We start from the raw sequence: 22383 nt of genomic DNA, 5'->3' as shown, positions 1-22383 counted from the left end.
ATCTTCCGTGAGGCTCTCTCCGGACTTGAACAAATTCCCAAGGCAACCCTCTACAAAAGTAAATAGCTACACCCCTTTTGGCCAGCCCCACAGATGCATCAAAAATATCCGGAAGAGGAGAATAGAGGCTTTCGTTGCCAGGTAGAAGGAGAAGGGGCGTGGTTACATATATTCTTCATGTGTCCAAAACTCGTGGCATTCTGGGTCGAAGTGTTTTCCTCAATTAGTCACGCAATTCAGAAGAGGCTAGATACGGAAGCTTAGGTAGCCCTCGTTGGCATTACAAGAGTGGGAAAGACCTGACAAAAACAGAGGGGACCTTCATAGTGATTTGCTCCCTTGTTGCTCGCTCTTTAGCCCTCCAGAATTGAAGATCAAAAAATGTACCTGCCTACTTAAAATGGTTAAACAAAATGAAAAGAACTATGTAGTTTGAAGAAGCGTACGCTAGGAGGGTTGGTGCTACAAGAAAATTTACTTCTGTTTTGAAATTTTTAACGAACCTCGAAACCATGGTGGGAATAGAAATTTTATAGATTTTTGCACTTTAGCACTTTGGAATTTCAGCACTTTACTATGTAGGAATTGCACTTCTAGAAATAGTAAGGATTTCTGATTAAATAAGCTCCTCTTAGAAAATCTGAGGAAGCTACAAGATTACAGTCAGAACTTTTTCTCTCCTATGTTAATGTGTGATGGGGATATGCCGGTAAAAGACAGCTTATTAAGGGCCCACCCGGCTACCAAAGTAACCAATCACTGTAGCATAGTAGCACTAATGTTAGGGGGGGGGGCTATTTGTATATTTGCAAATGGTTGCGATATGGACACAAGCATAGCCCAAAACAATTAAGGACCCAGCTGGAGTATGGTTGTAATATGCTTTTGGTTATCCTCTTGTATTTAATTAATAATGGTTTTAGGTTAAATACATCAGGTTTGGACTAGTTGATTACGGTTTTTCTAGGTACTGTAACATCTTACACATTTTAGCACTTTATTAAGGAAGCTTTGCACATTTATGATCAGTTTAGGATGTTGTTAGATTATATGTTTTCTTTTTTTCATTATTTTGTATTTCATATTTAATGCATGTCATTTTTTTAATGTATAACAAACTAGTTTTCTAACGCAAACTGTTAGCTAAATTCCCTGTTGACAGCTGCTTTGCTATGTTTACTTTGCTCTGCTCAATAAAAAATATTTTTTTTTAAAAGAGAGAATGAGCAATATGACAGTTCAATAATAGTTTGAAAAAACATAAACAGAGCATCATGGAAGTTGGAGTCATTTCAAAGACAACTTCCCAACACTGGCAAAATGGTTAGTGGAGCAAAACTCGAAATTCTGCGGTTGAAATGGGACAGACACTTACAATATGACACAGATATGGGTAACCGGTTATTTGGTGTTATAACACTTACAGGCATCATAATGTCATGTGACATGTTATAGAGATTGACACCTGTAATCTTAGATGCAACCCAATACATTCACACAAGCAATCCAAATGATCTGATACTGATAGTTTGAGGTTTCTATGTTATGAAAATATGTGCAGAATACATTAGCAACAGCTGAGTTGAGAACAAACAAGACATTGAGGTTTAGTGAGACTTTGTAAAGTGTAACTTACCATACTCCACTCCACCACTTATTCCTATTAAGCCTTCGGGATGTTGGATCTGCAAGACCCTCTCTTTCTAGGGCATGAGCTGGAAGGGTGGCCTGGGAGAACCACCACCAGTACTCTGGGCCTTCATGTGACGCTTGGAGGCACTGAACGCATCTTCCCCGGCAGGTCATTCCACATCTTCCTAATTTCATCCTACGTATCCATGTTGTTAGCTACAGCATTCCCTCTGTCAACTATATCTGGCCCACATTTGCCTTTTCTGTGCTAGGGGTGTATTTTGAAACTTGGGCTCCAAACAATTGTGTCTCTACTCTTATGATTTCACCCACCATGACTGACAATTCTCCCTCAGTAAAACGTGAATTTTTCTGGCCTGGTATTGTGTTAAGTAAAATGATTAAATATAAGAAATTAACCACACGGTAATAAATGAAAGAAGATAAAGGGGCAAGAAACAGGAAAAAGGAACACAACTAATCTCACTTAACTCTGAAGAGCTCTGCTAGCAAATGTCCTGGTGCAGTGGAATTGAAAAGAATCATAATCTGAAATGGAGTGTGTTTTATAGTGTGGTATGCAGGTGTTTATCTATTTGGCCAATGGACATTGGGTCTGTTCAACTAGCATCCATCCCATGGCCACAGTGATGGCAACACTTTGACGATGTGGACGGTGAGTCAGGCCACATTCATCGAAATCCAGGTGAACTGGAGCAGTGTAGGGATTTACCAGAGGTGGAGGGGGAGGTCGTTCCAGATCTTGGCTGTGAGGTAGGAGAATAACTTTCTACCTGTCCTGGTCTTGTAGAAGTGTGGCATGGTGGCCAGAGTGAGGTCGGCTAATGAGAGGTTTCTCTTGGGTGCGTGGAAGGAGAGGTGGTTGTTTAGGTATGCTGGTCTGATGTTGTGGAGGGCCTTGTATGTGTGTGTGTGGCGCTTGAAGGTTATTCCTCTTTCGATGGGGAGCCAGTGGAGTTCGCTGGAGTTTTGGGTGATATGACTGCAGCAGGGATGTCTAAGATCAGTCTGGCTGGGGCGTTCTGGACAGTCTGGAGCTTGTGAAGTAGTTTTTTGTTGATTCCGGCGTGGAGGATGTTGCCGTAAGCCAATCTGCTAGTGATGAGTACATGAGTGACCATTTTTCTGGATTCAGAGGGGATCTATCTGAACGTTTTCCGAAGTATGCAGAGGGTGTTGAAGCAGGCTGGGGATACGGCATTGATCTGGCGGGTCATAGTGAGTGAAGAGTCCAGTATGATGTTGAGGTTTCTTGCATTGTCTGTCGGCTGGGGGGGTTCCAAGGGCGGGGGGGCACCAGGTGTCGCCCGATGAGCTGGGTGTTGTTGGCGTAGGAGACGATTTTGAGCCTGCGGTTTCTGAAGTTGGTTGCAAGGGGAGCCATGTAGATGTTGAAGAGGGTGGGGCCGAGGGAGGATCCCTGGGGTACTCCACAGCTGATCTTTGTTGGTTCTGAGAGGTAGGGTGGGAGTCTGACTCGCTGAGTTCTGCCTGTGAGAAATTAGTGTATCCAGTTGAGGTCCTTTCCTTGGATGCTGGCGTCGTGAAGTTTGGTGGCTAATGTGTGGTGGGATACGGTGTCGAAGGCAGCTGAGAGGTCCAGGAGGATGGGGGCTGATATCGTCGGTGGTGGCGGGTAGGGCGGTCTCAGTGCTGTGGTTGCTGTGGAATCTGGATTAGGAAATGTCCAGGACATTGCTGGCTTCAATGATGTTTGCTAGCTGGGAGTTGACTGCCTTTTCGATGTCTTTGGATGCAAATGGAGTCAGTGAGATGGGCCTGAAATTCTTGAGGTCCATCGGATCTGCAGAGGATTTCTTCAGGAGGAGGTTGATTTTGACGTGTTTCCAGTCATCGGGGAATGTGGCGGACTCGTGGTAGCAGTTGCTGGTCCAGAGTAGTTCTGGTGCAATGGCCATGGCAGCTCTGTGGAAGATATGGTGGGGACAGTGGTCTGAGGGTGCTCCGGAGTAGATGCTCTTTATGGTCTTTAAGATGTCTTCTGTCGTGAGTGGGGTCCAAGTGAGTAGGGTGGCATTGTTGGGGGGAGCTGAAGCGATACAGAGGTCCTGGTTGTCAAAGTTGTCGTAGAGCGTCTTAATCTCGAGGAGGGAAAAGGTGCTGAGTCTGTTGCAGAAGTCTTGAAAAGGAGAAACGTCTGTAGTTTCACTGCCGGATTTGGCAAATTCCTGGTTGATGGAGAAAAGTTATTTGGAGTTGTGGGCGTTGGTTAGGATTCTGTCTTGAAGTGCTTCTTTGTGGATTTGATGTGTTGGGGGTATGCTGTGGTGGCTAATCTGTAGGTGGTACGTGTTTCTGGAATTTTGCTGTTGCTCCATGTATTTTTGAGTCGTCTGCAGGATTCTTGTAGTGCAAGGGTTGACCAGCTTGCTTTCTTGATGTGTCACCCTGTGGCTATCTTGAGGGGAGTGAGTGTGTCTGTGCAGTTAGTGATCCAGCATTGAAGGTTATGTGCCACAGTGCTCGAGTCTGATGTAGTTGGAGGTGGGGTGCTGGGGAGGGCGGCGGTGAGTTCTTCTTCAGTGACAGTTGATTATTTAGTGTTCTACTGACTCTCAAATCATACTGTAATTTTGTTAAGTCCCGTAAAGAACCCCAATTAAGTTTCCTACTTTAAGAACTGGGATTTGGGATTTGATTCACTCCTTTCCTACTTTCATCTTACTGGAGAGATGTTTACACTATGACAGTTTTATTTAAGTTCTTTGGTTTACTCTGTTTAACCTTTGACTTAAGTAAAAAGATCAATCATGTTACAACAGCTCTAACATTATGAATAACAATCACAATGAATCTTGAGTAACTGCAAATTAAGATCAAAATATCATTCTACAGTTGAGAGCTGAAGGGATTTGAACAGGTCTTTCAGGTTTTGGAAGTTTAGCTTGTTAGGGTAAAGTTAGTCTTAAAATCAAAATGTCACAACTAGTTGCAAACAGTTTCTTTCCAGGAAAACAAAAGATCCTGCTTTAAATCCCCTTACAGCAAACCGGGTTTTCTCCTTTGATCTAGTAAGGGATTTAAGAATAGTTTGTTCTTTGTTCAGCTTCAGAAAGTACTTTCCCTCGTGAACTTTAAACTACTCATTCTAGTTACAGGAGCAGACAAAGACAAACTCTTGCGTAGAGAACACCTCCCTTAGAAAATTCACTCAAACTGCAACACTTGCACGTTACCTCACTCAGCTGCTTGAATCCACCATATAACTCTTGGACCTGACCACCAAGATGCTATCTCACTGGAGAAACCTGAGACTCAGCATGTGTTTGGGGGTGGTTCTTATTTATATCAGGCCACAACCAAGATGGCAGACACCATGGAATTCTGGGCAATGTAGTCCTGAGTAGAAGCAATACTCTTGACATAATCTCTAAAGTTGTAGATTGTTTCTCGGCTCATTAAACTCTCCCAAGTTCTCTTAGAATGACTACCCTGGTACCAAAGCACTGGATTACCGAATCGGGTAGTCAGCCAGCAAACATAGTTTAAGTAATGAAGCTACATGATTCCAGTCACAGAGACAACATGGATAGTTCAAGCTGTAAAGTGGCATGGTTCCAGTTACAGAGGCAGATACCTGACATTCCTTACCCTTACCAGGGATGGCAACAGAAGCATTTTAGCTGCCATGTCTGACCCCTCCCCCAATGATCTGATGAAGTCAGTGCATGCACGGCGCACTGTCACCCAGAGGTACTGGGGATGCACTGGATGACATTTGCTTCCTGGGCGTCAGTGAGCCAAGACCTGTTGGTAAGTCCTCTCACCTGGGTGGGGGATGATCAGGCAGAAATATTTTCTCCTTTCCCCTGATGTCTATCTTTAGTTTATTCCTGCTGTGAGATTGTGGGCAGGACCGTAATCTCACAGCAGGAATACACAGCACTAGGCACCAGGGGCATTTTTGTTGTTGGGGGAGCTACCCCTTGGGCAATGGTCACTCCCTATATTTGGCCATATATGTCCTTTTTTTTCTGCCGCCCCCATTTATTTATTTTTTAGACTCATCTGCCCCACTGGGGCAAGGGGGCAGAAGCCCACTTGACATCAGGGAATATTCGTTATTTCTATACAATATGGGAATGGCCCATTGGGCAAGGGTACCTCTTATTTGGGGTAATCCATTCTTTTTGCTTTTCCACCCCTGAGGGCACATCGGCCATCTTTAGGCTGACCTACCCAACCAGGGAGAGCGGGAACCCACTAGGCACCAGGGAATATTTTATCTTTGTATACTATTGGGCAGAGACCCCCTTAGGGAAGGGTTGCTGCCCTTCAGAAGCATGTGTTTTGGTCCCCCTCTTCCGAGGCAGATATGCAATTTTTAGACTAATCTGCATGGCCAGAAACTCGCTAGACACCAGGGAATATTTTGTTTTTTTGTGCTGTAAGGAAGAAGCCCCTTGGGAAGGGTCGCCTCCCTTTGAGAAATATCTTTGACTTTTCCCCGCTCTGAGGACAGATACGCAATTTTTAGTCCAATCTGCCTCTCTTGTGGAGTGGAAACCAACTAGACACCAGGCGTTATTGTTTATATATTGGAGGGGAGTGACCCATGGGCAATGGTCCACTCCCATCTGGTGGTGCAAATAGTTTTTCCTTTGTTTTGCACAACTATTGGGAGAAGATCAGAGTGTTTTGATTCTGCTCTATCCCCTGGAGCAGACTTCAGTGTTATGTAATAGTGACTGTTTTATTTCTTATCATTTGTATTTTCAAATTACTTTTTTTTTCCTTTTTATTGTACTGCAAATCATTTGATTTTCTTGGTGGTTAATCTTTGCAGTTTAGTAGATGTGTAGTTTATGCAGTTGCGGGTGTTTGGTAAGCAAACATTTTTTTGTAATGTGTACTTCAAATGTGTATCATCGCCCTGCTTCAATTTTTTTAACTGTTATGATAATTTTAGCATCTCTATCTTTTGTTTCTTTGTTTTTCAAAATAACATATGGATTTGTGCAAGTTTTATAATGTGTTGTGTTATGTGTCATTTTTGTTTTAGATTTTTCCTTTCTAGTGAGATATCTTTGGTGCCTGCTGTGTCTGTGCAGAGTAGGTGCAGTTGCACCTCAGTTTAGGTATCTGTGGCAAGTGAGAGCTATATTTTTGGAGTATATAGTTCATTGTGTGATATGTATTGATAGTTTTTTTTCCCGATCATTAGACGTCAATGGTTATGTGTATTGTTTGATATAGCCACAGTTTGTTGAGTTCTAATTTGACACAGAGTTTATTGTTATCTTGTCTGTTGTGTTAGTTTCATTAGTAAACTTTATGGCTGCCTGCAGACTGACCGGTCAGTAGGTTGTTGGTCTGCTTTTAGAATCTGCCTCTAAATATCGGTCTGAGACAGACTCTGCATCTAAGGCAGAGGACCAGGTGCAAGATCCTGGCAGTGAATTTTCTGTCTGAGAGGAATCGTCCGATGATGTTGTGGAAGTGCACAACCCTGGGTTGTCCCATACATGGTGTAGGCTGTTTTGCCTGCCTTTAGTGGTGTTGCATGGTGTAGAACCAATACAGAGAACATTTTGCCTTTAAATTCCTTCCAACTGTTTATTGATGATGTGTTTTGGACCATATTGTTGAGCAGATTAATTTGTATGCAGAACAGTTTTTGAGGGATAACAATGCCAACATTAAGATTCATTTTAAAGCTACCCAATGGACTCTCAAAAATCTCCATGAGATTAAGCAACTATGAAATTTAACGTTTTTGATGGGATCGCTAAGAAAGCAATCACTATCTTTATATTGGTCTTCTATTCCCTTGATGGCAACAGCTATATTTCCAGCAACGATGAGTGGAGATTAGTATTTACTTCTTCTGCAAATGCTGCGTTTAATGAATAATGTTATGGCATTGTCTGAAGATCACCGTGATTTTGACCATCTCTTGGAGATTAAGCCTGTCCTTGACCATTTAGTATATTGCTTCTCAGAGATCTATGTTCCAGGGAAAGATGTAACTGTGAAGGAGTCTCTGGTCCTGTTCAAGGGCTGTATGGTTTATAAACAGTACATACACAACAAGAGAGCATGTTATGGTATTAAGCCATGTGTTTTAATTTGTACCATATGCAACTCAAGTATTGTGATCAACCATGAGAGTAAAAGGGAACTGACTGTGGTCTGTATTGCTATATATTATCTGTTTAGATACCTGATTGGCAGTAGTTTGATGTGTTTAGTTACACATGTTGTGTATGCAGTCGCAGTTTGTTTTTCATCTTGTACCAATAACTTGTTTTTATCTTTTTGAAAATAATGTGCTGTTTTTAGTTAGTTGTTTAAAGTTTTCCTGCCTGAGCTTTATTTATGGAATCTGTTTATTGTGGGAATATTTTAGAAAGGAAATTGGTGTGGAGCTTCATGGTGATGTCTGAGTGGCATTTGGCTAGAGGCATGCGGACTGCCATCTTGCTGGCAGTGTGTGGACTGGCATCTGGCTAGTGGTATATGTGAACTGTCATCTGGCTGGCTGTGTGTGGACTGGCATTAGACTTTCAGTATGTGTGAAATTGACAGTTGACTGATGGTGTGTGTATTACCAGCTGCCTGGCAGTGTGTGTACGTGGGTAGTGACTAACTGCTGGTCATTACACACTCCCTGCCAGCCAAACAGCAGTCCATACACACCACCAGCTAAATATCTTTCTACACACTATGCCAGCTGCCAGGTACTGTGACTGAGGTGTCAGTCCTGTAGGCATATAAAATAGACGGTCCCTTTAAAGGCTCTGTTTGCTGATGTGAGCGGTGTAATGTGTGGGCCCATGGTTGCCGATGGGAATGGTTTTGTGTGTGTGACACATTAAAGATGCTTTAATGGCCTCCAAAGCGGTAAAAATAAAGTCAATGGAAAACCTCACAGGGGAACTCTCATTGACCTTAGTTTGATCCTTTCCTGTCACTGGCACTAGGTCCAGCAACACTAGTGGGTAACACTGGGTAGTAGGAATGTTGTGGATTCCAGAAGTTACATCACAGAAATGCAAGAAAAATGTGCAATTTTAGACAAAATTTGAGGTTTGCAGGACATTGTGGGTAAGAAAATTCCACTGGGTATCTAGTTTTCAGGCATGTCTGAGTTTGGTTGGTTTCCCTGGATGGCAGCCGAGCTGGGGCCCAATACCCGCAGCTACCCCCATTGCCAAATCAGGTCATTTTGGTGACAGGAAATGTTAATGTCTCCACATTGTGTTTAGGGCGATTTCCTGTCGTGGATGCTAGGCCCACCCACAAAAGTGAAGTTCAATTTTTATTGGGAGACATGGGGGAATGCTGGATGGCTGAAACTTTGTGGCTCCCAGCAGATTCCTACATTTTCCATCGCACAAATGTGTGGAAATTTGTTTTTAGGCAAAGTTTGATGTTTACAAGTGCTTCAGGATAAGAATACTTGGTGAGAGCCATGTAAGCCACTCCACCCAGTATTTTCTCAGATGTCTAGTTTAACAAATGTGCAGATTTGCCAGGTTTCCATTGGAACTGGCTAAGCTAGGGCCTAGCATCCACAGCTTTCCAGAATGCAAACAAGGGTTCGATTTTAGTGGGAAAATGTGATGTATCCATGTTGCATATTGGGCCTTTCCTGTCATGGGCACTAGTACTACCCTCACAAGTGAGATACCATTTTTATTGGGAGACTTAGGGGAATGTTGGGTGGTAGGAAATGTGTGGCTCCTCACAGATTTCACCAATTTTCCTCACAGAAATGTGAGGGAAATGTGTGTTTTTAGCCAATGTTTGAGGTTTGCAAGTTCTTCTGGGTAATAAAAGCTTGTGAGAGCCATGCAAGTTATACCACCATGGAATTCCCCTGGTATCTAGTTTTCAGAAATGTTTGGGTTTTCTAGATGTTCCTAGGTGCCAGCTGAGCTAAGGCCCAAAATCCAAAGCTACGCACATTGCAAAAAAGGTTGGTTTTCAGTGGAAAAATGTCACTGAGTTTGTTGACTTTAGGACCTTTTCCTTTCGCAGGCACTAGGCCGACCCACAAAAGTGAGGTGCAATTTCTATTAGGAGACACACAGAATAGTAGAACATTTGTTATTACCAATGGCATTTCTCTGTATTTGTGCCTTCCAAATGTAAGCCCCTGTATAAGAAAGAAGATGTTTTGAAAAATTTCCTCAGAATCACATGCTAGTATGGGCATCCACAAATTGAGAGGTGTTCAAATAACCACTGCTCCTAAACTCAGTATCTGGTGTACATGTCAGAAATGCATAGGTTTCCACATACCCATTTTCCACTCTTTATATTTTACCATATGATGAGCTGCATAATCAGTACACAATTGAAAACCATTCCAAGGTACAGTTCATTTGTTGCCTTCTGGGCACCTCGAGTTCTTAAAGAAACCTACAAATCACATATATCCTCGGGCCTAGAAGGCACTAGCTGACGTAACAGTATATTAATTTTGTAAATCGTCCATGGTGATAAGAATTACAGATGTAAACATTGTCCCAAACAGGTGTTCTTTCCTATCCATTTTCAATGTTTTCTTTTTATTTCAACAGTTTATTTGATAAAACCTTGAGCAATCTACACAAATAACCCCTTGCTGAATTCAGAATTTCTCTACTTTTCAGAAACCTAAAGCTCTCCAGAATCACCCATGGGTTTCCCACCAGTTTTCACCATAAACTGGAAGCAGGTTGAAGGCACAAAAATTAGGAAAAATGGGCTATCACTTTAAAAAAGGTCCAAACTGTGGTAAAAAAAAATAGTTTATTTTTATTCAGCTCTGCCTGTTCCTGGTAGCTGGGATGATTGTGACATTAGTACAGCAACCCTTTTGTTAATGTCATTTTAGGGGGTAAAACACACTTTTTTGTGGAGGACTTGTTTTCTATTTTTCCCCAGAAATCCAAAATGTAGCTATATTTTAGCTATTTTTCGGTACCCTCCATGGAAATTCACAAACCATGGGTAACTTTAGAATTCCCAGGATTTTGGCAAAAAAGGACGCAAATTTATTGTTAATACATTATGTGGAAAAAATAATAATGGAGTCCTAAGCACAAACTACCCCAAATAAAAAAGGGGGATAGCATTCTAGGGGTGCAAGGCTTAGCAGAGAAAGGGATAAGCTGTTTTTCAGGCACACCATATACAGTTTTCTCCTATATTATCTTATGCAATAATAAAAAGTAAATACTTAACTGGGATTTGTACCAATGTATTCTTCTGAATAAGTGTTGCTTTGGGAATATATTCATTAATTCATTTGAAAGAGTGTAGAATTGTTTTAAATGACTCTGAATAAACCATTGTTGTTTTTCTTGTATAAGTATTCCCAGTTTCCTAGGAATAGTGGTTTGAAGCATGATACATTACAAGTGCCTGGAGAAAGAAGCTGGGCGGCATCTTCTCAGGAGGAGGGACAAAAGGCCAGTCAAGATCAAAGCACATCTAACAAACTGTGGGAGCCAGTCATTGGACTACTTTTACTCCAGGAACAGGAGGTCACCCCACCCCACACCAGTAATTCAGAATGTATCATCATCTGAACAGCTTCATTCAAGTCCCAGCAGAACAGTCATCAACTGTCACTAAAGTGGGTTTGAGCATAGTTTGTCCCTCAACGGCCCTCACCTCATTGCTTCTGGCAATCTGTGCATTTGTTGGTTGCCCCAGAGATCTTGCCTCAAGTTCCCCACCTCATATGGATATTAGGTTGGGTAGTTGAGGAGGTTGCCCTGATTCCAGAACTGTTGTGATTGTTGCTCTTGATCATCTGGCGGTTCAGAGGGTCCAAAGTCTTGTCGCAGTAGATGCATTGAAACTCTAGCAACATTCTTCCACCAGTAACTTAAACTAAACCCCTGCAAGTAAACCATAACAATAGGTTTCCCTTTGAAGAGTGGAAACACTTACACTTTGAAATGTATCTTTGCCAAACTGGTGTGAACTTCACAAACATGTTCCATGGGATAACATTGAAAATCCAGCCCCGCACATCAAATATTTTACTGTGCCTTGCGTATAAATTCTATAATAGGGTTTGGGGCTGTATCTCTGACAGGGAACATGCAAGACACTTAGGGCCTTATTACAAGTAGGGTTGTCCTCAGGACCGCTGTACTCATGGTGGCGGTCCAACTGCCGTATTAGGAGTGTGGTGGAGGATCCCGCTGCTGTAACAGTCTGACAATGGCCTAAATATGCTGGTGATGCCAATGCCAGCACCGCTGTACATATTCCAACCTCCATGTCCATTGCACTTTTCATGGCGGGGACCCCACCATGAAAATAGTGGCAGACATGCAGGTAAGGGGGCCCTAACAGCCGATTCTGGGCCTGGGGGTACATGTGGGGGGGCACAAGTTGTGCCCCCCTGGATTTGCACCCTTGTTCCTGCACGGTGTGGCATGCACAACATGGTGCATGCCACAAGGTGCTGGAAAATGCTGCAGGCACTCTCGCGGTGGCAGTATGCTGGTTAGGCTCTCCTATGAGCCTAAAACAGCCACGGCCATGAAACCATCGCAGCGCCTCCCATCTGCCCTGTATTACACCCAGAATCCGGCAGGCGGACTCACTGCGGCCATGGCTGTCTTCTTGGGAACGTCATGGTAGCGGTCCCATTGAAAGACCGCCAATGTCGTAATAAGGCCCTTAGAATTATTTTTGCCTATCTACATTTATGTGTAGTTTACTATTTTTAAGTGTAATAAAGTAACCATATTCACTTGTATACCTTTGTTAACTCTGTTCTGAGTGGCTAAACCCACTATGGTGCACCTCCCGCTATTTCCAAGCCTCTACACTGCAGGACAACTACAATACAGTCATTACATCATAAGGTACATCAGGAATAACTACGTTATAGGTTTATGTAAATTACATTTTTTATTACTTTTTATGCCATATGCAAAACAAGAAGTGGCAGGGGGAAAACTGTGCAAACCTGTACGTTATAGTCTCCCAAATTATATGTTTACAGTGGTGCTCCAAGAACCTAAAGAGGCTACTTAACCCTTCCATGTCTTAGGACAATACTCCCACAAAGCATAATCAACAATAGTCCTGAGCACCAAATTAGCATCCAGAAAATTGAAAGTCCACGCAACGTAGTAACTGTTGATTTCTTTTATTTTCAATCTTCATATGATGCAGCGAAAATGCAACCTGAACTCGCAGCCAAAACATATTTCGTCTCATGGAAATTCTACCAATGACTTCATCAGGGCTACAAAATAAGTAATGGTCATCCTATTTTCCAGTTTTAAAAAGCTTTCTTGAACATTCCTAACCCACCACCATAGTCATTGTTAGTGTCTGTGAAAAAAACTTATTCATACCACTTCACATTTATCCACAAGCCAATAGTGTGACCCAAGCAGTAGATAGTGCCTAAAGCAAGAAAAAAATAAAAGATATTTAACACTATAATCCTTCCGGATAACAGAAGAATTGTGTGAATGCTCAATACTCTGTCCTCTACTTGAGTCGTGGCCCAGAGATGAGCGCAAAATTATGACAACTAAAGAATAATAAGGGGATGGAAAAGAGGGATGGAAAAATAAACGAGAAAAGTAAAGTATCAGTAACCAACCTAAATTGTGCATGTTTAGGTATATCGGGTTAACTAATGTTTAATGATCTTCTCCTATTTAAATTTATATTCAAACAGCACCAATAACAACCCTCATGTCACGTAAACACTTACCTCAACAAAGATATTCCAGGTAAGTCATCCAATATATAGTATTTTGTTCTCAGTTCCTAGGTACATAAAACATTATAAAACATCATAAGTACCAGTTTGTACATCATGGCTTGAGTGTTGAAGTTAAAGAGAACACAAAGCTGAACCTCTTACCAGATCGTATTTAGAGGCCACCATACATAATTCTCGAAAACGACCAGCTCAAAATATCCAAAACGGTTCTATAATGTGAATTCAGTATATACCATTAGTCTCTACCCTTTCATCATCTCATCTTAAATCATAAAAGGCTATACCAATACATCCATATGCAGTACCCTTAACCTTGCCTTCTCGAGCACATGATCTACACCCCACAATCCATTAGGGGTGTGTAATAATCACGAGTCTTTCTTATTGATCAAAATCACATATGAAATATAAATCCATGTGGCACATTAATTGAATTTACCCCTCGTCAAAATAAACCGGAAAGTGGGCTTATACGCAAGCCTAAAGCATTTACACATAATCTTGTTTGGTAACTGAGGCACACATGAATATCTTCAAAAATTATCCATGAACGGTCTCCTTACCTCAATTTAATCAGGACAAGCAACGGAGAGTGTTCCGTCCTCGCAATTCCGGCATGCTACATCTGTGCCATCTTGAAATGGCTATTATTTATACAATCGTAAAATTATCCTTATTGAAGACGGACTATCCAACATAAATATCCCAGATGGCGCCATCTTAACCTGGAGTGTTTGCCACATACTTACTGCTTGTTTTATATTTCTACATGCACAAATGTATCTTCGAAATGACTCAGTAAATGGCCTCTCATCTCTACATAAACGTATGACGCATCGGAGAGTGCTCCGCTTTCATGATCCCAGCATGCCCCATCAGCTCCATCTTTAAATGGTTAATTAACAGTCATTGTATTGTCCCCTTGTACTGTTGAATGAGAAATTAGCTCCCGTATGTGCCTAAAACTTAGACACACAATCATGTTTAACATCGATTTAATGCACACGTAAAAATCCCCAAAAATCGATCCCAGCGTGTTTCATCAGTACCATCTTTCAATAATGTTAGCCATGAAAAATAATCGTGTCATAACAAACTATATGGCTCCATGCTCCATGTGTAAGTGCCATCTAAGTGTAATAAATCCTATATCTCTTGTCAGTGTTATATAGTCATACACATACTGTGTGTGCTAATATTCAGTCATAATCCTATTGCGCACTGTTACAACGTATTATTCTCTTCCCTGCAACTATTTTCGTGTGATGAAAATATTAAATGATGAACTTCCATAACCATTATGCCCAATCATAATACAAATTGTGCCAACATAAATTCTAGCCAAATATTATAGAACCTAGACTACAAATAGGCAATACATGATCTCCATATTGTGCTCCAAGATTAAAGCAGTGTATATGATACTGCACACAGATCATTGTAAAATAAGGTTCACCATATAGCAGTGGATGAGCCCAATATGTCCTCAGATTGTCCAAAGTTAAGCTATATTCAAAAATTTGAAATTTCCAATTAATCACTACACACACCATGTTCTAAATTCCCCATTTCCTAAAATGTAAACCTATTTCCTATTCTGTGGAGAGGAAAACGAGGGGAAAAGGAAAGTAATAGTGCATATAGAAGGTAATAAAGTAAAGTAGATTTTAGTCACTTTAAAAATTTACCAGTTCCATGTGTATGTAAATCAGGTGCCAAGGAAATATTGAAGTTCATGGTTGAAATTCAGACCCAATTCAACTGCATGCAACCTCATAATCCATCGTGCATCACATTGTCGTAACCTCAATTCACGGTTTCCTCCCCTTACATCATTTTGTATTGATTCAATCCCATAAAACCTAAAGCTCAGGTGCTCATACTGGGCCTCTCATTCTTTTGCATGTGCTGCAAGAAGGCATCTATCGCCACATTGTTTTAATGCTCTGAAATGTTCCGAAATGCGATCCTTGAGTGGCCTGATAGTAGTTCTCACATATATTTTGTTACATTTGCAGATCAGAACATATACAACAAATTTAGTGGTATAATCAATATGCATGTGCATAACAGATTTCCGTGAGTTATTATAGGAAAACTCAACAATATCATTAATAGCCACCAATCTATACATATGACAATGCCCACACTTATATGAGCCTTTTACCCTTTTATGTGGCCATGTCTTGCATATCTGTTGTTTAGGATAACTAGGACTGATAATATTACAAAATGTATTACCCTAACAGTAAGTAACCCCACGGGAATCAGTTAGAAAGGGTTGTAATATCCGATCCGCCGTAAGTAAAGACAAATGTTTCCTTAGTGTATTATACTCTTTATGTGAATAGGGGTAATAATTATTAATCATCCTCACTGGTACTTTTCTGTTTCTAATGGCTCCCTTAGTAACCGTGAGTGGTATTAACACCTTTTAATGCACAGGACTTCCTACTTGTCTTAGAAATTACATCTTTATCATACCCTCGTGCTAGGAGTCTCTCTTCTATATCATTAATATTTTGTAAGAATTCCATATTATTGCTGCAATTACTCCTTGCTCCTAACATCCTACCATATGGTATTGAATTGACTTGACATTTGAGATATGAGCTGCTGGCATGAAACAAGGAATTGCAGGCTGTAGCCTTTCTATGCCTCTTACTTTCAATCTTGTCTCCACATTTATAAAGTTCAACATCTAAGAACACAATCCTTTCTTGACTGTGTTCTAACGTAAAGGTCATATTATACACATTGCCATTTAAAAAGGTGAAAAACTCCATTAATTCTACTTGACTGCCCGCCCAAATCATCAGGCAGTTGTCATTGTAACGACCCCAGTAATGTATGTGTCCAATCCATTTAGCACAAAAAGGGCCCCAGATATGCCCCGCCTCAAACCTACCCATAAATAGGTTGGCAAAAGACGATGCAAACCTGGAGCCCGTTGCAGTCCCGCACTTCTGTTTGTACCACCGGCAACTGAATAGAAATACATTATTTTCAAGTATTAGTTGAGACATCACAATAAGCATCTCTGAGTGATCTATGAACTTTATCATTCTCTTATAGAGAAAATATCTCAAAGCTGTAATACCATGTTGATGTAATATATTGTTATATCGTGATACGACATCCATGGTAACAAGAACCCATGTTACATCATTAAAGATATTCAATAGGTGATTAGTATCCCTGATGTGTGATGGGAGAGTAAACACAAAAGGACGTAGAAAGATATCAACAGACTCAGACCGTCTGTCTGTCAGGCCCCCAAACCCAAAATGATTGGTCTGCCCAGTGAAGAAAGCAAGCTTTTATGTATTTTCGGCAATGTGAAAACACAAGGGAATCTTGGCTGGCCTACCAATAAGTAAAAATACTCTTCTTCATCAAGTAATCCCGATCTTTGACAATGTTTCGAATTACTGTTAATTAAGTTTGAGATGTCCGTGATAGGGTTATAGTCCAGTTTCAGATAACATGTGACATCATTAAGTTGTCCATAAATTTCTTCATCATATTCAGTTTTGTCCATAACCGCTATATTACCTCCCCTGTCTGCTTCTCTGAATATCAGATTGTGATCTGATCTCAATTCTTTCAGTGCTTCATGTTCTTGTAAAGAAAGGTTGCTGTGATAGTACCCAGTCTTATTCTGGGCCATCTTATTGTTTCAACCGTCTATTTCATTCATGACTATTTGGTAAAAAAGTGCTACGCAAACAAATGATGGACGGAATGCTGAATAAATCATACATTCACCCCCAGTCAAGCTCATCATGCCACCCCAGTTTAGACCCAGCCATATGCAAATCAGTCATGACCCTGTGCCTCAAGGGAATAGTCCAGACCGAACTGCCAAGCCAGGTCCTCCCTGGACCGGACACAAGCATCCTGGGACCGGTTTCTGGGTATTACCCTTCATCAGCCAGGCAAGCTTTAATCTAGTGGCACAGTGAGCAAGGGACCCACGTCTGGGCATACCCATCCCATTTAGGGTGAAAAGTGCTATGCAAACACATGATGGATGGAATGCGGTCCCAGGATGCTTGTTTCTGGTCCAGGTAGGACCTGACCTGGCAGTTCGGGCTGGACTGTTCCAACAAGGAACAGGGTCAAGACTGATTTGCATATGACTGGGTCTAAACTCGGGTGGTGTGGTGAGCAAAAGAATGATGGGTTTAACCCAGATCCTTGTGACTAGGGGTGAATGCTTGCATTGTTCAGCCTTCCATCCATCAATTGCTTCTTTTGCATATGTCACCCTAAGTGGGAAGGGTATGCCCAGACGTGGGTCCCGTGCTCTCTACACCACTGGATTCAAGCTAGCCTGGCTGATGAAGGGTGATGCCCTTAAACCGGTCCCAGGATGCTTGTTTCCGGTCCAGGGAGGACCTGGCTTGGAAGTTCGGGCTGGACTGTTCCAACAAGGAACAGGGTCAAGACTGATTTGCTTATGGCTGGGTCTAAACTGGGGTGATGTGGTGAGCAAAAGAATGATGGATTTAACCCAGATCCTTATGACTGGGGGTGAATGCTTGCATTGTCCAGCCTTCCATCCATCAATTGTTTCTTTTGCATATGTCACCCTAAGTGGGAAGGGTATGCCCAGACGTGGGTGCCGTGCTCAATACACCACTGGATTCAAGCTAGCCTGGCTGATGAATGGTGATGCCCTGAAACCAGTCCCAGGATGCTTGTTTCCGGTCCAGGGAGCACCTGGCCTGGCAGTTCAGGGTGGACTGTTCCAACAAGGAACAGGGACAAGACTGATTTGCATATGGCTGGGTCTAAATTGGGGTGGTGTGGTGAGCAAAAGAATCATGGGTTTAACCCAGATCCTTGTGACTGGGGGTGAATGCTTGCATTGTCCAGCCTTCCATCCATCAATTGTTTCTTTTGCATATTTTTTGTAAAAAAAGTCAACATTATTACCGCTCAACAGTTAGGGAATCCATTCGGGTCTCCGTTTGAGGCCACTGTTCTGACTTAGATCAGTGCATAATTTCACATCTTGCAATACATTGTGAATAGTTACTGGATCATTCTCGCACTCCGTGATGGAAAGCGACATAGTCATGTCATGAATATCCTGTATTGACATATTCCCAAACACAGTCTCTTGAGCATGCACTTTATTTGTTTTAGGATAAGTTGCCAATAAGTGCTCCGATACGCACAGTAAAATCTCACGACCTTGAAGCAGACTGACTACACCTCAGTTCACTGGCTCTCCATGCTGCGATTTTACTTCATCTCTCCACAATTGCAACTGTGCGTATCGGAGCCCCTTTTGGCACGACGTGTACTGGTGTGACGATTCCGGTTATAAGACCCTCTCAACTCTGTCATACGCATCTTAGGAGTCGAGTTTTATTGGTTGGCATAAGAATTGGCATGATTTCAATATACTTCTTACTGCAAAAACTGCCCTGAGGAAGCCCTATTCAGGGTGAAACGCGTAGGCTGCGCATCCTTGTGTTTGAAAATATTAAAAGAAGTATCGTGTACACCGGAGACTCCTGGAGGATTCATTCTTTCCTTGTGCTACAAATGCAGATTGTGTTGCCTCTCTGTGCTGTGTTTTTTTGTATTCTTACTGTTAGGTCCATTGGCAGCGGACCTTGGAGGTGGGGAACAATACCAATAGCAGCTTGTTGTATATACACGTAGTGAGTAATCAGGTAGTGTGGCTTTAATTATCCCTTGCTGCCGTTTTCTTTGTTTCTAGAACATAATATCACACTTTAAAGAGTGCTACCTGTTCTACAAGAAAGAGGTATGAATCTTTATAATGATAATAGGGACCCAGGAGGATCGTGGCGCGAGCCGTTGTCCCCCTGGGGTTTTTCGCATGGTGGAACAGTCCACACAGCGCGTGAGGGCTCTAGTAGGTTAGTGGGCAGGGTTTCAGGTAGGTCTTTAGCGGTGACGGTTGGCGGGGAACGGTAGTCGCTGAGGCGATTAGGAAGGCGGTTGTTTTCATTGACCAGCCTTTTCATTTCCCCACATTTTCTGTCAAGTTGTTCATGTTGGAGGATGGCAGAGGCAGCAGCGGTGAAGGAGGCGCTCCGCGTCATTTATGAGGCGGGCCGGGACGATCTCCTGATACCCAGCGTGTTGACGGTGTTAGCAGCGGCTGGGAGGCACCCGAAGCGTGTTGCAGCCCAGGGCATTTCTGAAGCTGTGGCAGCCTGTTTACTATTACGGAGCCGGTCGCAGGTGGCAGAAGGTCGTGCTGAGGTGGTGCCCCTGCTGCTTCAGAACAGAGGACGTGCGGTGCGTAGGAGCAGTGATGGCAGGCTTCAGGCGGCAAGATGTCAGTCACTTCCTGACAGGAAATCAGGTCAGTTGGGGGCGGTAACTGCGCATCGTGTGGGCCATTCTAGGAGGCGAGTGCAGGGAAGGTTGGTGCCGTCTCCAGGAGCTGTACTTCATTTATTTCTCAGGCGAACAGTGGGAGGGGGAGGGGGAGGGGTTACGCCAATTTGGTGGATGAGGCTTTTGATTTACCGGCTTCCCCTTTGGCATTTAAGAGAGCACATCTCAGTGGCAAGGTGCTCAAACAGAATACACACTTTAAAGGCATCTCTTCCATTAATATAGCGCCTCCTGTTTCTCTTGAGGGACGCTCTGCTGTTTTGGTTGATTACTCCAGCGACAGTGGTGAGGACAGTGATGGGGTACAAATTTTGTCATCTGGAATTAACAGTGTCACGAAGGATAACAGTACTCAGGTGCTGGACCCTGTTGGGGAGGGAGCTGCTTCTGAGGTGATTTTGTCTCCGGTTCCTAGGGGCCCGCCTGGAAAAAACACAAGCTTATATTTACAAGACAATGCGACCACCCCTCCTTTTGATTTAACAGAGCCAGCTGGGGGCGATGATGTGCAAGAGTTGTTGGATGATGTTGATTTAATGTCTCACAGCTTATATCCTTCTTCACGTTTAGATCTTTCTGGCTTTGAAGCTATATTTCCGGAATCGCGCCCTCCTCCTTGTTTCTCACAGATTTCTTTTGACTCTGCATTAGGGCCACATCATGGGCAATGGGTTTGGGTGGATCATGCCACGCCTTCTTCATCTGCAGCTGCGGGATTTTGGTAAGTCGGTAATGTCTTCTGGCACGAGCGGCTGGAAGTCTTCATCATCCAACGTTCCTCAGATGGCGGCTGGTGTTTCCCAGTTTGTGAAGACGAAGCAGGCTGCCACTTTTGGTAAGGGCGTTAATACACAGAGCGGATCAAATGTGGAATTTGCTGTTACGGCCGAGCGCTCTGAGCATCGGCCTGTGACTAGTTGGGATTTCTATGATGGCGTGGTGGGAGATGGGGAAATGCCGAGTGGTAGCAATGCTGATTTGTTTATACCTGAGGAACATGTTTGTCATGGGTTGGTGGTTGAAAACACAAAGTAGGGGATTCTGGTTGATAATTTGAATAAAGATTCTAGATTTATGGGTCAAGAACATGCTTTGTCAGGGAAGGGGTCGGGGTCAAACTATGTTCGTAGTATTTTACAGAAGTCAAGAGCGGACAATACAGCGGAGCAGGAACGGCTTCACGGTCATCAGCGTCGAGATGATCCAAAGGAGTTCCAGAAGTGTGCTGCTCAATTGACATCAGTAGGCCTCAGTGGTGGTCTTCGTGGCCACAACCTTTGGCGGACAAGCACAGTGTGCGTTCAGCGGGTGTTGGCGATGCATCAGTGAATGAAGTTTCGGGTTTAGGGGCAGGGGGGTGGTAGCGAAGCCAACGGAACAGGTGCAAGTATGTACAGGTGCATTGGATTCAAATAAGGTTGCAAGTTCTGATAAGCAGGTTTTGGATGGGGCAAAATCCCCTTTGGGGCAAGATTCAGGTGTCATTAATCCCATACATAAGAAACGTCCTTATATGGGTTTGGCTATGCCTTTGGGGACACATCTGGCTGAGAAAACAAAGAGGAGAATTTGGGACCACGAGTTTGTTGACGTTTTCAAACTTCTTCATTGGGACATTCCAGTGAAGGAAGGGTCTAAAGAGGAGGAATGGGAACTTTCTAGGCGTCCCAGAGTTCCTAAAAATATCAAAAATTGGACGGCTGCATTTTCAACCTATGCAAGCGTCTATTGTGAAAGACATCAAGACAAGGCTGTGGCCATGTTTAAATACATTGATATTATTCGCAAAGCTCTATTATATTTTAGTGGTTTCACATGGCTCAGCTATGATGAGGAGTTCAGGGCTAGAGTCAGTATTTTTCACGACAAACCTTGGGGGGAGATTGACCAGGAACTGTGGCTCCAGTGGATGTCCTCGACTCAACTGCCCGCGACGACTCATACTGCAAGCGGGCTTCCAATTACTTATCGGCCCTTTCTGTCTCGCCCCGCCCAATTTGGGGTGGGTGGATTGGGTAGAGGACAACTGCCAGTTACGGGATCATGCTGGAATTTTAATCGAGGTTCATGCATCAGGCAATTCTGCAGGTTCAAACACGAATGTTCTCAGTGTGGTGGGAAGCATGCCATCATCCAGTGCTTTGCCAATCAGAGGTTTGGGGATCAAGGGAAATCACCAAGAGGTAGGGGAACATTTCCACAGTTTATTCCAAAGGGCTCATACGCCAATTAAGCTATTGGTCATGACACCATGGTTGGAAGGGTACCCTGATACGGAATCTGCTTCAAAACTTTATTGGGGTTTTAAGGAGGGTTTCAGGATAGGTTACCAGGGTCCCCGTTACAATAGATGGTCTGACAATTTAAAATCGGCTAAGGAGTTACCGCAGTTGGTTCAGAAGAAGCTCAATGTTGAGTTGCAAGCCGGCAGGATAGCAGGTCCATTAAAGCACTGTCCTTTGAAGACATTGATGGTATCCCCGTTGGGCTTGGTTCCCAAAAAATTGGCAGGTGAATTTCGATTAATCTATCATTTATCGTGGCCGGAAGGCCAATCTATTAATGATTTAATTTCCACTTCAGACTCTAATGTATCATATACGTCTGTTGATGATGCTTTAAGGATG

General features: G+C 42.8%; 1 long non-coding RNA gene across 1 annotated transcript in view; it reads right to left on the bottom strand.

Moving 5' to 3' along the window:
- The window catches only part of LOC146821441 (uncharacterized), a 41458-nt gene that overhangs the window by 4725 nt on the left and 14350 nt on the right, over positions 1–22383 (bottom strand). The window contains exons 2-3 of the long non-coding RNA XR_014962716.1: positions 13511–13578; positions 13358–13413 (exon numbers count right to left, since the gene is read on the bottom strand). This is a non-coding gene — a long non-coding RNA (uncharacterized LOC146821441). The remainder of the gene's footprint in view (positions 1–13357; positions 13414–13510; positions 13579–22383) is intronic.

This window comes from Triturus cristatus, chromosome 6, assembly GCF_964204655.1.
Source record: "Triturus cristatus chromosome 6, aTriCri1.1, whole genome shotgun sequence".
Lineage (NCBI taxonomy): Eukaryota > Metazoa > Chordata > Amphibia > Caudata > Salamandridae > Triturus > Triturus cristatus.
The sequence above is the reverse complement of the archived record's forward strand: the minus strand, read 5'-3'. Positions and strand labels throughout refer to the sequence as shown.